We start from the raw sequence: 12,478 nt of genomic DNA, 5'->3' as shown, positions 1-12,478 counted from the left end.
TCCAATAATATTATGTGGGGGAAAAATATTAGAAAAATAAGCGGGAATATCTGCTTGTATGTGAGTATATTATGAAATAAAACTTTTGATAAAAGGCCTTAGAATAAGCAAATTTTTTTGAAAGTGATGACATCATTGAAACTTTGAAAGAAAATACATTTAAAGCATTTTATAAGGTTTATCTTTGATTAACCTGACTTCTTTTAATTTTTGTTCCATTCAGAAATTTTCCATTTAAAATCAAGTGTGTAACTGGTATAACTAGTATTAAAATGGAAATTTGCATGTGTATTTCACGTCCATGTTTTTGCTGTACATTAAGCATTGAATTTTCTAACAAGCTGACTTGAAGACTTCATTGATTGAGAAGCGCACTTTTTTTTTTTCAGAATTGGTACTGACAGCCATTTTGCTATAGTATATGGAAGTTCTAATCATAAATCAGTAAATTGTTTTCTTGTATTATACTGCAAAGTGTTTTGTATTGTTCAGACTGAGTGTTCAATTTATATAGGCTGTTTTTGTATAGTTGTAGTGAATTAGATGTGTCGTAGCTGTATATGTGCGGCCAGACCTTTCTAATTAGAGCTGTTCATTTCTCTATATAAAAATACCTTGACTTAAAGTGAGTCTATCTTTGCACTCACCTCCTTCACAAGCATTTCCATCAGTTCTAGGTGTGGATTAAAGTACAACTTGCCAAAGTTGCCAGGTTCTAGATGCAATTCCTTTAAAAACTTGGGGATTTTTTAATTCAAAGAAATTAAAAATGCAAACTTATTTCTCCACCTCCCTCCTTTTTTTCCTCCATTAAGAAGGTGCCATGGTTTGACCCTGGCGCAATGCCAGTGCCCTCATGAAAATACATTCTCTCTGGTGTCTACTGTGAGATGTGACCAGGAATAGAGCAAAGCAGGCTCCAGCTTAGGAATAAAGGGGGAAAAAAACTTTATTAACTTACAACTATATTTAAAAAGAAACACACACAGAACTCAGAATGAAAACCTTCCAAAAACATTCCTCCTTCCCCCATCAAATTCCCAATACATCACAGTAGAACAAAACCTTGGATTCTCAATTCAGTTACCACCCCTCCAATCACTAACTCTCAGTCCATCACCACCCTTCAGATAATCAATTCTCAGTTCCTCAAGAAGAGAGGAGTCCCTCTTGTACCATAGGCTTCCCCTGGAAACACAGTTGAGACCTCTTTTATTTCCATGTCACATGTGGCACTGCCCAGAGAACATTTGCCATTGTGACATCTTCCTTCCATGCCCAGTGCTCTCACCACTGCACTTGGACCAGAGCTGTTTCTAGGGTTTTCCTTTTAAAGGTGCTTCGCCCAGTTCCGAAAAGAGCACAGTCTCTCACCTTTGGGATGCCTGTCCCCCCCAAATTTCACCCCCTGGGGCCGAGGGGTCTTGAGAACAGTGATCTTCTCCTTCACTGAATATTGAGGGCACCACCACCACCCTCCTCACCTGTTGTCTCTGTTCACGCACTCCTTCACATCACATCACTGCACTTTCTTGGCTCCGAGCCACTGCCTCCCCCTAAAGGCAGTCTCTGTGTCACAGGAAAAAAAAAGGTTCTGTCCATGGCTATACAAGAAACCCCAGCCAAAGGCCACACCATCATCTCCTCCCACCTAGAATTCTTCTCAACTTCTCTTAGACATCTTTCACTTGCACGGACTTTCATCACACTTGCCCATCTCCGGCTATTCCATCTCTCTCTCCTCATTCAGCAACAGGAGGATCAGCATTTGTAAGGTTTCCATCATCCAAGAAAAGAGTTAAAATCTTAGGCTCTGCCAGTCCAGAACTCCCACACTGCCCTGCTGGGCACCTTCTCGCTGCACACCCCCCTTTCTCTTTCTCGGCCAGGCCGTGCTATCAATTTTCAAGGTGGCACCAGCACAGCACAGGCTCCCTCTCTCTCTCTCCCTCGGGGGTGGGTGGGGGGCTGCCCGATGTCTCTCAGGGTTCCTCCACCCTTTCATCTTGCAGGGGCCTTCACCTCCCTTCTCTGTCCAAGGCCTGGCTTACCTTACCCGGCCGCATGGCTTCCCCTCCTCTGTCCAGCCTGCAGCTGGGCAGGGGAGGTCTGACCTCTTTCAGGGACAGAACCCAAGAGAGCTTCCCCCTGGGAGTCCTCAGCTTTTAAACCCCCTGTGTGCTCAGAGGCGCATCCATGTCCTCAGTGGCCACACCAGGTGCCAATATTCAAATCTGACCATCTATTGGATTGACCACAGCTTCCTAAAAAACTTACTTCCTCTCAAACCAGGACAGAAGGTAAATTCATTAGCCTCGCAACCTTAAAAACACAGGAAAGGCATTTCCTATTAATTTGAATCTCGTTAAAAAAATTGGTCTCTGGAAAATATCTCACAGTTCGAGTAACTGCATATTTTTAGTACAGTACTTGTCTTGTGCAGTAGCTTAGAAAACTACAGATCAAGCTGATGTTTGTATTGCTGAGCCTAAAGAAAAGAGACTGAAGTGACACTTATCAAATTCAAAAAGTCCAGTTAGGTAGATATTTGTGATCTTTGTACAGTATAAAAAAATGACATTTAGGCTGGATTATTTTAATATCAGTGTAGGAGGAAGCATGTTGTAAGTTAAGGAAGTTAGTTCTTCCAGTGTTGTGTTGGCTTCATAGTAAGTGATATAATTAAAGAGGCAGGGTCGAAATTCATTGTCCTATATTATAATAATCTAGGATCTTTGAAATATCTATTATCAGAATAATGAAAGTCAATTGAGAAATGTAAAAATTACTGCTTACATTGTAATGTCTCAAAACTGATGGTAAGGCATTGTATCATACTTCATCACCCTCTTTTGTCTTGTCAGTTTCAGAATATAAGCACTACTGAGCTTTAAGATAATAGGTGAGGGTTATCTCTTAGGGATCTGACATAGGAAATGGTGGCTTATGTACTAGGTTTTTAGTTTCCACTTGAGTAAACTGTTACTGTGTTTCCATTTCTTTTTTAACCAGAAATTTAGAAGTTTTTATATGCATCTTGAATTTTAGAGAAGCAGTTTATAAAATTCAGAAAAGCCTTAGGTGGAGTTTTTTTGTCCTGTTTTTTTACAGAAATGGACTTGAGCAATTCTCAAAATTGCCTGTCTGCAAAGTTTTTGTGAATGTACAATAGTAACTCGTGCAGCCACTGAAACTCAAATTGAATTTTAAAAAATCTTATATATATTTAAAAATAATTTTTAAAATTGTCTTTTTAGAAATCTGACCTGTGTATTTATGTTCCTGTCAATCCTTTCAAATTTTGAATTAAAACATTAAATTTTTTATCTTCTGACATTCCCAGTGTTGTCCATAGTGGCTTAGAAGTCATTGCTCCAGGTAATGTAGTGCCCCGTTTCTCCTTTTCTATCTTTTTTCATGTCTAATATTGCTGAAGAAAGGCTTTTTATTTTTCCTCTCCTGTTGTTACAGAACTTTTACTAAATAAATTTACTACTGTGCTAAAGAACTACTAGCACTTTTACCCATAATTGTTCTCTTTCAGTGTAATTTCCAGAAGACAGTTGCCTCTTCTTACAGACTGTCAGGAAAATGTCACTCAGCAGTGGTTATCAGGCAGAAAATCTTATTTGAATCCATAGACATAATTTCCCATGAGACTTCTTAACTGTTTATAACAAGATACCTAATGTAAGATAGAGCAAGTTACAAGAAACTGTAGGCACTGAAAACATAAACTTATGCCTTAAAGTAGACCAAGAATTTTTCTGTAAGTTGTTTCTATGGGTGAAGTTGTTTCTTTATTTAAGCCTATTTTCCTATAGGAAATGTTTAAAATTAAAAAAAGCAGATATGGGAAAATGGTTTTAAAGTCCAAAATCTTACTGAAATTGTCTTCAAGGCCAAGTTTACTTTGTTAATAGCTCCACACCCCCACCCCCATAGAAGTAATCTACTGTAACAAACTGTCCTGGTTTAGGGTAAATTTGAGAGAAAACCTCCAATGGGGTTCCTCTAGAAAGCAGATTCAATTGGCCCCTCCAATCGGCCCCTCCCCCAACTGTTTCGGGAAAATATTTCCTTGGAGAAAAGTGGAAAAACCTGTTTATTTAACGGGCAAAGCATTCATCAGCACAAAAATTGAACAATATTAAACAATAAAACATCTTGCCAATCTGAAGAGATGACAAACTCAGAAAGTCCTTGTCGTGGGCTGCAGATCAGCTCATCCAATCTGTTATCAGTCCCTCTGGTGCTGGAAATGCTGAGGCCCAGGCCCAGCCTGGTGGGCCACAGGTGCAAGTGTTTTGTGGAGAAAATCAGAAACTCTACAACTTTGTAAAAGTTGTAAAGCCGGTATGTCACGCAGGGATTACTCCCCTTAAAAGGCATGCATACTTCTGGGATCTCCAGGTCTCTTTTTATCTCTCTTTCTAAATACATATGCATACAGTTTCACAGTAGGTTCATACATATTCATTTTACAGACTGTGTGACATTTAGCTCTAGTTCTTTTGTTATCAGAAAGAATTCTTAGGCCAAGCTGGCCTGTCGCCCCCCTTTATCTCTGTCTTTCACTGAAGCAGTTTCTCTGAGCTTAGGCTTTTGCAAGAACAGGCAGTCAGACTAAACAGATAAGATTTCAAGGCTTAACTAAAAGATGTACATTTAACCTAAGTTGAAATGGATTTTTACCTTATGACCTGGAAAATTTCTACTCTGTCTCACAAGCTGCTGGTGCTCTGCTGGATGTTCAGTCCATTGCAGGTTTAAACAGTTCCAAGAAAAAGAAAAACCACAGTTCAGGGAACTTCTCTGCCTCAGATAGCTAAAAACTAACTAAAAGTAAAGGAGAGCTCTGTCCCGCTGTCTGTCCGTCTGTCTGCAGACAACACAGTCCAGGAGCAGGAATGTGGAGGAGTGAGTGCAGTGTCTGAAAACAAACTGGGCGCTTCTTGTCTCTCCCCTTCACTCTCTGGAACCAGTCTTGAAGGTGCAAAACTTATTTCTGGACTAAACAGATGAATGGGGATACAATTCAGCACCATAAAGTCACCCTAGGACACAAACACAGAAAAGTAAGATATCAGGGTCAGGTATGGAGTCAAATTACATAAATTCTCATCTCAAGTAGTGGAGTAGTAAAAGTTTTGGATCTTTTCAGTGAAATTTCATGTTGAACAACAAAGTAGCAATTTCACATGACATTTTTTTTCTCCCTGGTTAAAGTAGGTATAAAGTCTAAACATTAGGGCTATGTGAACAACATATGTTGGAGAAAACTACCTCCCTCATATACCTTACCTGGTATTCAAAGAGTATGAAGGATTGAATCCCAAGCATCAGCATGCAAGCTGTGTGTGAGATGCATTGACTCTCAGATGATGCAGAATCTGCAGGATTTATGGCCTTCTAAAAATAATAATTATATTTTTGGGATGTTGAAATGAAATGCTTCTAAAGAATAGCTTATTGGTCTGGAATACACATAATAAAAAACTGAACTCTGCCATCTTTGTAAAAAGTATTCTTCAGTGTCTCAAAGGTGAAGCAGAGAGCTTAAAAGCAGGTTGCAGGAAAAAGGGATTTATACTAGTCATGTTAGTTAGTGCTCCTAGTACCCTCAGATGTCTTCCTCCAGACACACAAAACTGAAGAAAAATTACCCAGTAAATAAAAGTCTTGCAGTCAGTTAAATGCTTCTAATACTATGAAGCTACTGATGCAATTTTTTTCCACAAGAAATAGATTACCTAAGAGCAAGCTGATATGGAAAAGAGTGCAGTAAGATTTCAAGTATTGTAATCAATTAACATCTATGCAGATAAAGAAATTAAAGATTACTTTTTATTGTTCATTAGCCTTGTTTGATATGAGGTAAAAGCTGGTTCCCCAATAGCTTTACATTTCCTCCTATGAGGATTTGCTTTAAAGGGGCTTCAAAAAAGCCATGAACATTTTTTCTTCAGTGCTTCATAAAGAATAAAGTTCCACAATCCAAAACAGAACTCAATCTACCCCTAACTGCTTTTCTTTTTATCTGTCTTCCTCTGTCATTCATTTCTCTCTTACCCAGCTGGTCTCTCTCCTGTTTAATTTTACATTTGACCTTATAAAGTTTTTTCTGTTTATCTGTGACCATATTGTCCTACTCTCTATTGTTTTCATTTTTCATTACATTTAAAGCAAATTTTTTTAAAAGCCATTGCTTACTTCCTTTTTTGTTTACCTTTTGGTTAGAGCTGAATTTTCTTGCATTTGCCTGTATTGCTCTGTGAGGGAAGCCCCTCTCGTTGGGCCCCAGAGGCTCCCCTGATGGGGGAAAACCTCCTTTTAACAGTTCTGTGCCAGGACTAAGAGACACATGGGACTTTTTTCGGTCTTCAAGTTGCTGTGCATTGTTATCTTATCAGAAACTTGGCATGCCGTCTGCTAGACTTAGCGCGCAAGAAAGTACAGCAAAAATAGTCACAAGATGTACAGTTTCAAGGTCTTTTAAAGATGTTTTATCCAATTAACTCTTAAAACGTACTATATTTCTACCTTTCTACCAATAACTAATCCTTTGTCTGTCCACGTAACCTCTGCACTGGGACTTCCTGTGGCTGATCACCCTGTGCCACCAACACTGCAGAAAATGGAGTAGATGAAGAAGAAGAAGCTTGAGACAACGCCCAAGATCCTCCATCATGCCTCCTATCTACCTCTATACTAAAATCTCAAAACTCTAAATTTCTCACCCTGTGACAAACTACACTATTCTCTATTACCTATTTCACACACTTGTAGACTCCAATCCATCGCAAAGTCTTGGAAGTCTTCTCTATGGGGGAAGGTTAAAGGCAGTGCTTCTCTAGGGGTCAGGACCCCTCAGGACAGGCAGAGAAATATTCCCTGTGCCCTGGGTTCCAACATTGCTCCAATGATTTTATAAATTATTTGTTTCCATCTCCTATATTCTTCTTTACTTTTTCATATTTTAGCCCAACAGAAGTGACTTTTAGATTATATTTTTTTCCAAGTGTAGAAAAAATGATTGTCTATCAGAGGTAAGATAGGTTAGCAGTCACTCAAAGAACTAAAAATATTTTTTGTTTGCATTTTAAAACAGCTGCAAGCCCACAAAATTAGATTAATTAATCACACTGAAGTTCATGCATGTGCTAACATTTAATTTTGAAATTATTAGGACCTAGATTATTTAATATATATACCAGATATAGAATACTGTAGGCATAAATTTGAAAACTCAATGTTAGCTACTCATATTTCAGTGCAATAAAATTTCTTCATTCCTTCTTTTATATTTTATTTTAAGAGAAACACTTTATCTTTTTTAGAACATAATGTTTTAAGTGATTAACTACTCTTTGCTAATGGGAAATGAGAAGTCAAATACAAAAGCATATGTGTGGGGTGTGATGTCCATGTTTTATCTTTCCTATTCCATTTTACTCCTAGTAGAGAGAATGGGTGGTTAAAATGCTTGCTTACAGATTCTTGTAGATTTTGTGATAGCTCCTGCAGATGTTAAAGGACGGTAATTATAGAAGATGTTTCTAGCTTTTTTTTTTTTGTCATTGTTGTTTCTTTTTTATAAGTATTCTTTCTCTTTTACTTTAGATATACTTGTTACATTTATTTTTCTTATTGAGTGTCTGAAAAGAAATATTCATATGACCATGCATTCTGACAATAAAAATATGAAATACTCTCTGGGCAACTTTTCTATGTAATAGAGGTCTGGAGTTTATTTTAAGGTAATGAGTAAGATGTCACAGTCTTGAAATGATTCTGATTTTTTTCCTTCATTAGCAGTAGTTTAATAGCTATATGGGTATTTATATTATATATAATTTTTTCTTAGAGCAAAATATTTTTAAACTTCCTATATAGTTAATTTATTTGTACAAATTGTGTTTACATAATCCAGCATTCAATTCTGAAATAATTTCAGATTGAAATAGTTTCTTAAAACTCTCTGAAACTTTAGAAAATATTTTCTACCCCCAGTAAACATTTTTTGGGAAACTAACTGATGCAGTTATGTTCCATTTATGTTATGTGAAATTACTAAAAGCTTTTCAGTCTCATGTCTTCATTGTTCATTTCTACTAACTCACAAGATTTGCATGAAATAAGATTTACTGCCACGAATTAAGGAACTGTCAGCAAAAATGGGCCATTTTTTCTCAAGATTTTACTGGTGTCTCTTTTTTAGTTTGCACTTCCTATGTGGTAAAAGTTGTAACATCCTGTAGTGGTTTTGGTTTGCTAAATTTTTGTTTCTTGGGTTTCGGCACCAAATATTGTGGTCGATTGAGCGCTGGACAAATGCCAATGCACCCACTAGAATTACTTACTCATTTTCTGTTGCGAGGTAAGAATTAACAGGAGAGCAAAGCAGGCTCAAACTTTAAAGGGTATATCATGGTTTGAGCCTGGCACAATGCCAGTGCTTCCATGAGAATACTTCTTTTCTTGGTATCTACTGTGAGATGTGATCAGAGACAGACAGGTTCTAACTTAAGATTGAAAGAAAAAAAAAACTTTATTAACTTAAAACTGCAAGGAAAAACACATAGAACACAGGATGAAAACTTTCTAAATTTCTTCCTCCTCTCCCCACTAAATTTCTAATTCCGTTACCACCCTTTAGATCAATTCGCTCTCAGTCCATCACTACTTTTTAGATAATCAATTCTCAATTCCTCGAGAAGAGAGGAGTCTCTCTTGCACCACAGACTTCACCCAGGAAACAACTAAAACTTCTCGTGTTTCCATGTCACGTGTGGCACCGCCCGGAGAACATTTTGCCATCGTGACCTCTTCTTTCTATGTCTAGTGCTCTCACTACTGCACATGGACCAGAGCTGCTTCTAGGGTTTTTAGCTTTAAGGATGCTTTGTCTAGTTTTGAAAAGAGCACAGTCCCTCTCCTTCTGGGACACCTGTCCCCCCTCAAATTTCACCCCCTGGGGCTGAGGGGTCTCTTGAACAGAGATTATCTTCTTCTTCTTCTTCAAAGACGGAGGGCACCACTACCACCTTCCTCACCCGTTGTCTCTGTTCACACACTTTCACATCACTGCACTCTCCTGGCTCTGAGCCATTGCCTCCCCCTAGAATGCAGTCTCTGTGTCACAGGAACTCAAGGGTTCTGCCATGGCTATTCAAGAAAAGTCTAGCCAAAGGCCACTCCATCATCTCCTCCCACCTAGGATTCTTCTCAATCTCATCAACCTCAGGAGGAATCAGCATTTGCAGGGTTTCCATCATCCCAAGAAGGGTTAAAAGTCCCAGGCTCTGCCGGTTTGGTTCATGAACTCCCACACCTGGCTGCCCAGCTGGGCACCCCCCCCTTCTCCTTCACGCTGGCCGCGCTATCACAGCTACAGGCTGCTCACTCTCTCCCTCTCTCCAGGGGGGAAATGGGGGATGGCTGCTTGAAGCCTCGCAATGCTCTCCTCCACCCTTCGGCCCAGGCCTGGCCTACCTCCCTCAGGCCGCATGGCTCCCCTCCCTCCGCCCAGCTCGGAGCCAGGCAGGGGAAGGTCTGCTCTCTTCCAAACCAGAACCCAAAAAGAGTTTCCCCTGGGAGTTCACATTCACAGCTTTTAACCCCCTGTGTTCTCAGAGGCGTATCTATGCCTTCAGTGGACAAATCAGGTGCCAATATTAAAATCTGAACACCGATTGGCGTGACCACACCATCCCAAAAAAGCTTCATTTCCTCTCAAACCACGACATGAAAACTTTCTGAACAAAATTAAAAGAAGAATAATAAGAATCAGAATAAACCTTTAAAACACTTTTCCTCCCCCCTAATTCCTTTTTCCTTTCTCACTGACAACCTACAGAGACAAAACCTGGTATTTTCAGTAAGTTTACCACCTCTAGAATGGTCTTTCTTCAGTTCACTTAGGAAGAGGTGTCTCTCTTGTCATGCCATGGAGACTTCTCCACAAGAAACAGTTCTCTTGTGGCTTCAATTTCCAGGAATAGCAGCTGTCCAGAAATCTGCATTTGTGAAGTCCCTCCTGTCTTTCACAGCCTCCCCACAGCTGCATTCCTGGGCCATGTCAACTTATTAGGGTGCTATTTTTAAGGATGAGCTGTTCTAGCATAAAAACAAAAGTTCTCTTCATCTATTTCTGGAAAAGAGAGGTTTTCTTCTTCTATTCCTGAGGCAAGGTTTCTCATCGCTCTCATTTCTCTCTGTTCAATCTTCTAATTTGATCACAGCTACTGCAACATCTGTTTATTTCAACACTAGTGCCTCTGTTCATGGCTGTGGTCAGAATGCTACATTCCCCCAATGCATTTAATGAGTTATAGGGAAAAAGAGTCTGATGTATCAATTATATTCTTTTCCATAGCTTTACAAGAGGATTTCAGCCCAAAACTAAGGCATCTCCTCATTCTCCTCCAATCTGGAATTTGACTTCTTTACTGACCTCAGTGTTCCATGTTGTCTTTTACAAGTCTTTGCTCTTTTCTTTCACTCAAGATTGGATCAATGTTTTGCAAGTTTCATCTGTGCAGTGAAAGAGTTAATATCTTACCCAGGCCTGCGGGTGGTCATGTCTTTTTGGCAGGAGCTGTTTACAATGAAGATAAAAGTTTCTTCAGCAGGCGGTACTGGGAGGATGGGGGAGCGGCTAGGATTTCAGTAGCTAGGCTAGGACTCAGCTGCAGCATGCGAGGGCCGATGGCCTCCCCTCCCCTGCCCAGAAGTAAATGGGGCCCAGCCTGGCTTTGAACTGGTCCCACAGCCTCCCCTCCCCCCCACCCAGCCAACACGCTGGGAAGGGGAGAGAGAACTTCTCTCTCTAAAAGCCAGAAGAAAGAGAGCTTTTCCCAGGCTTGCCTGTCTTTAAAATGTGAATCTCATAGAGGCAGATCTAGTTTTTTTAATGATTTAATAGGTTGTTAATTTTTAGAGCTAGCTAGCCATTTGTTTTGCTAGACACAGAGGAAGCTCTTTGTAGCTCTTCTCAAAAATTACTTCCATAGTCAGCTCTTTCCCTCCTCACCACAAATCAATTACTGCAAAACCAGCACACATCTGAAATGAAAGAAAGCTTCCTCTTATTATACAGTTCAGGTTTGGCTTAGAAAATTGGCTAAATGTTAAGCAAATTAGTTGTGGAGATTTTTTAAATATTAGAAATGAACCAATTTTTTTTATCAAGTGTTGCAGCTTCGGCGTGGTGGCCTGGTTCCAGGTACCGGCACGGCAACCCAAACCTGACAGGGTCACTCGGTCCACATGCTACAGACACCAACGTGGTGGATAGCAAAATGGCGTTTATTGAAGGGTCTCAGGGGTACTTATGGCTTGGACAGCCTGTGTCACTTCCCTTACTCATGTCTGGCTGGGGGTGGCCGGGTATGGGGGGAGGGTCTGACAACAGGATGAGGATGGGGCTCCTAACTACGCGTACAGCCCGAGATCTTCCGCTTGATATCCCTAATTCTCCCACATTTCCCCCCCGTCCCCCCCATGATTAGTAAAAGTCTTACAAAGTTATAAAATGCAAAGGTTACACAATTTCATGGGTTAGTAGAATTAGTGTAAAATCGTAAGTGTGTTAGTAACTTTAACATGCCTTAAAGTAGTTGCCGGTGCTCGAGGAACAAAATGTTAACCGTTTCCAAACGCCTTTTAACAAATAGCACCAGTTTGTTTAGTACGCAAGGCCCGAAGATTAGGGTTAGTAAGATTATAGTGATTGGGCCTATTAGGGTAGAAATCAGGGTGGTGAGCCATGGAGACCGGTTGAACCATGACTCGAACCAGCCCTGTTGAGCTTCTCTGTCCATTTTTCTCTGGTTTAGTCGGTTTCTCAGTTCGGCCATGGAGTCTCTGACGACTCCGGTGTGGTCTGCGTAAAAGCAGCATTCCTCTTTCAAGGCAGCACACCGACCTCCTTGCTGCATGAACAAGAGGTCCAGTCCTCTACTATTTTGGAGAACAACTTCTGAGAGTGAGGAAAGGGATTTTTCCAGCAAAGAGATGGACTTCTCGATCCTTTGCAGGTCCTCATCGATGGTCATTTGCAGCTGGGACAGTCCTTGGTGTTGGGTTGCTAGGGCTGAGATGCCAGTGGCCGTTCCAGCTGCTCCTAGGCCGAGCAGCATGGCTATAGTTAAACCTGTCACTATTTCTCTTTTGTGGAGATGGCTGGTTTCTTCGAGGAGGTAGTACACTTCTTCGTCTGAGTGGTACAGGACTCTAGGAACAATCAGAACTTGGACATAAAAGTCGTTAGAGTGATCGAATTTTTCAAGGAGTACACATGGGCTTACCCCAGATCGGTGACAGACCCACATTCCCGATGCAGCTGGGATCACCCACTGGAACTTCCCTCCCTTAAGTTTGCCAAATTCCTTGCAGACATCGCCCATCTGCCTTGCCAAGGTTGCATTGCCAAAGCATTTGCCTTGGCCCAAACGTGACTTAGGGTAATGCCTCT

General features: G+C 40.4%; 1 protein-coding gene across 3 annotated transcripts in view; it reads left to right on the top strand.

Annotated features, from left to right (window-relative positions):
* LOC103824735 (guanine nucleotide-binding protein G(q) subunit alpha-like) overlaps positions 1-12,478 on the top strand; it is a 112,745-nt gene that overhangs the window by 2,736 nt on the left and 97,531 nt on the right. The window lies entirely within an intron of this gene.

The sequence above is a fragment of the Serinus canaria genome, chromosome W (genome assembly GCF_022539315.1).
Source record: "Serinus canaria isolate serCan28SL12 chromosome W, serCan2020, whole genome shotgun sequence".
In the NCBI taxonomy this organism is placed as follows: domain Eukaryota; kingdom Metazoa; phylum Chordata; class Aves; order Passeriformes; family Fringillidae; genus Serinus; species Serinus canaria.
The sequence above is the reverse complement of the archived record's forward strand: the minus strand, read 5'-3'. Positions and strand labels throughout refer to the sequence as shown.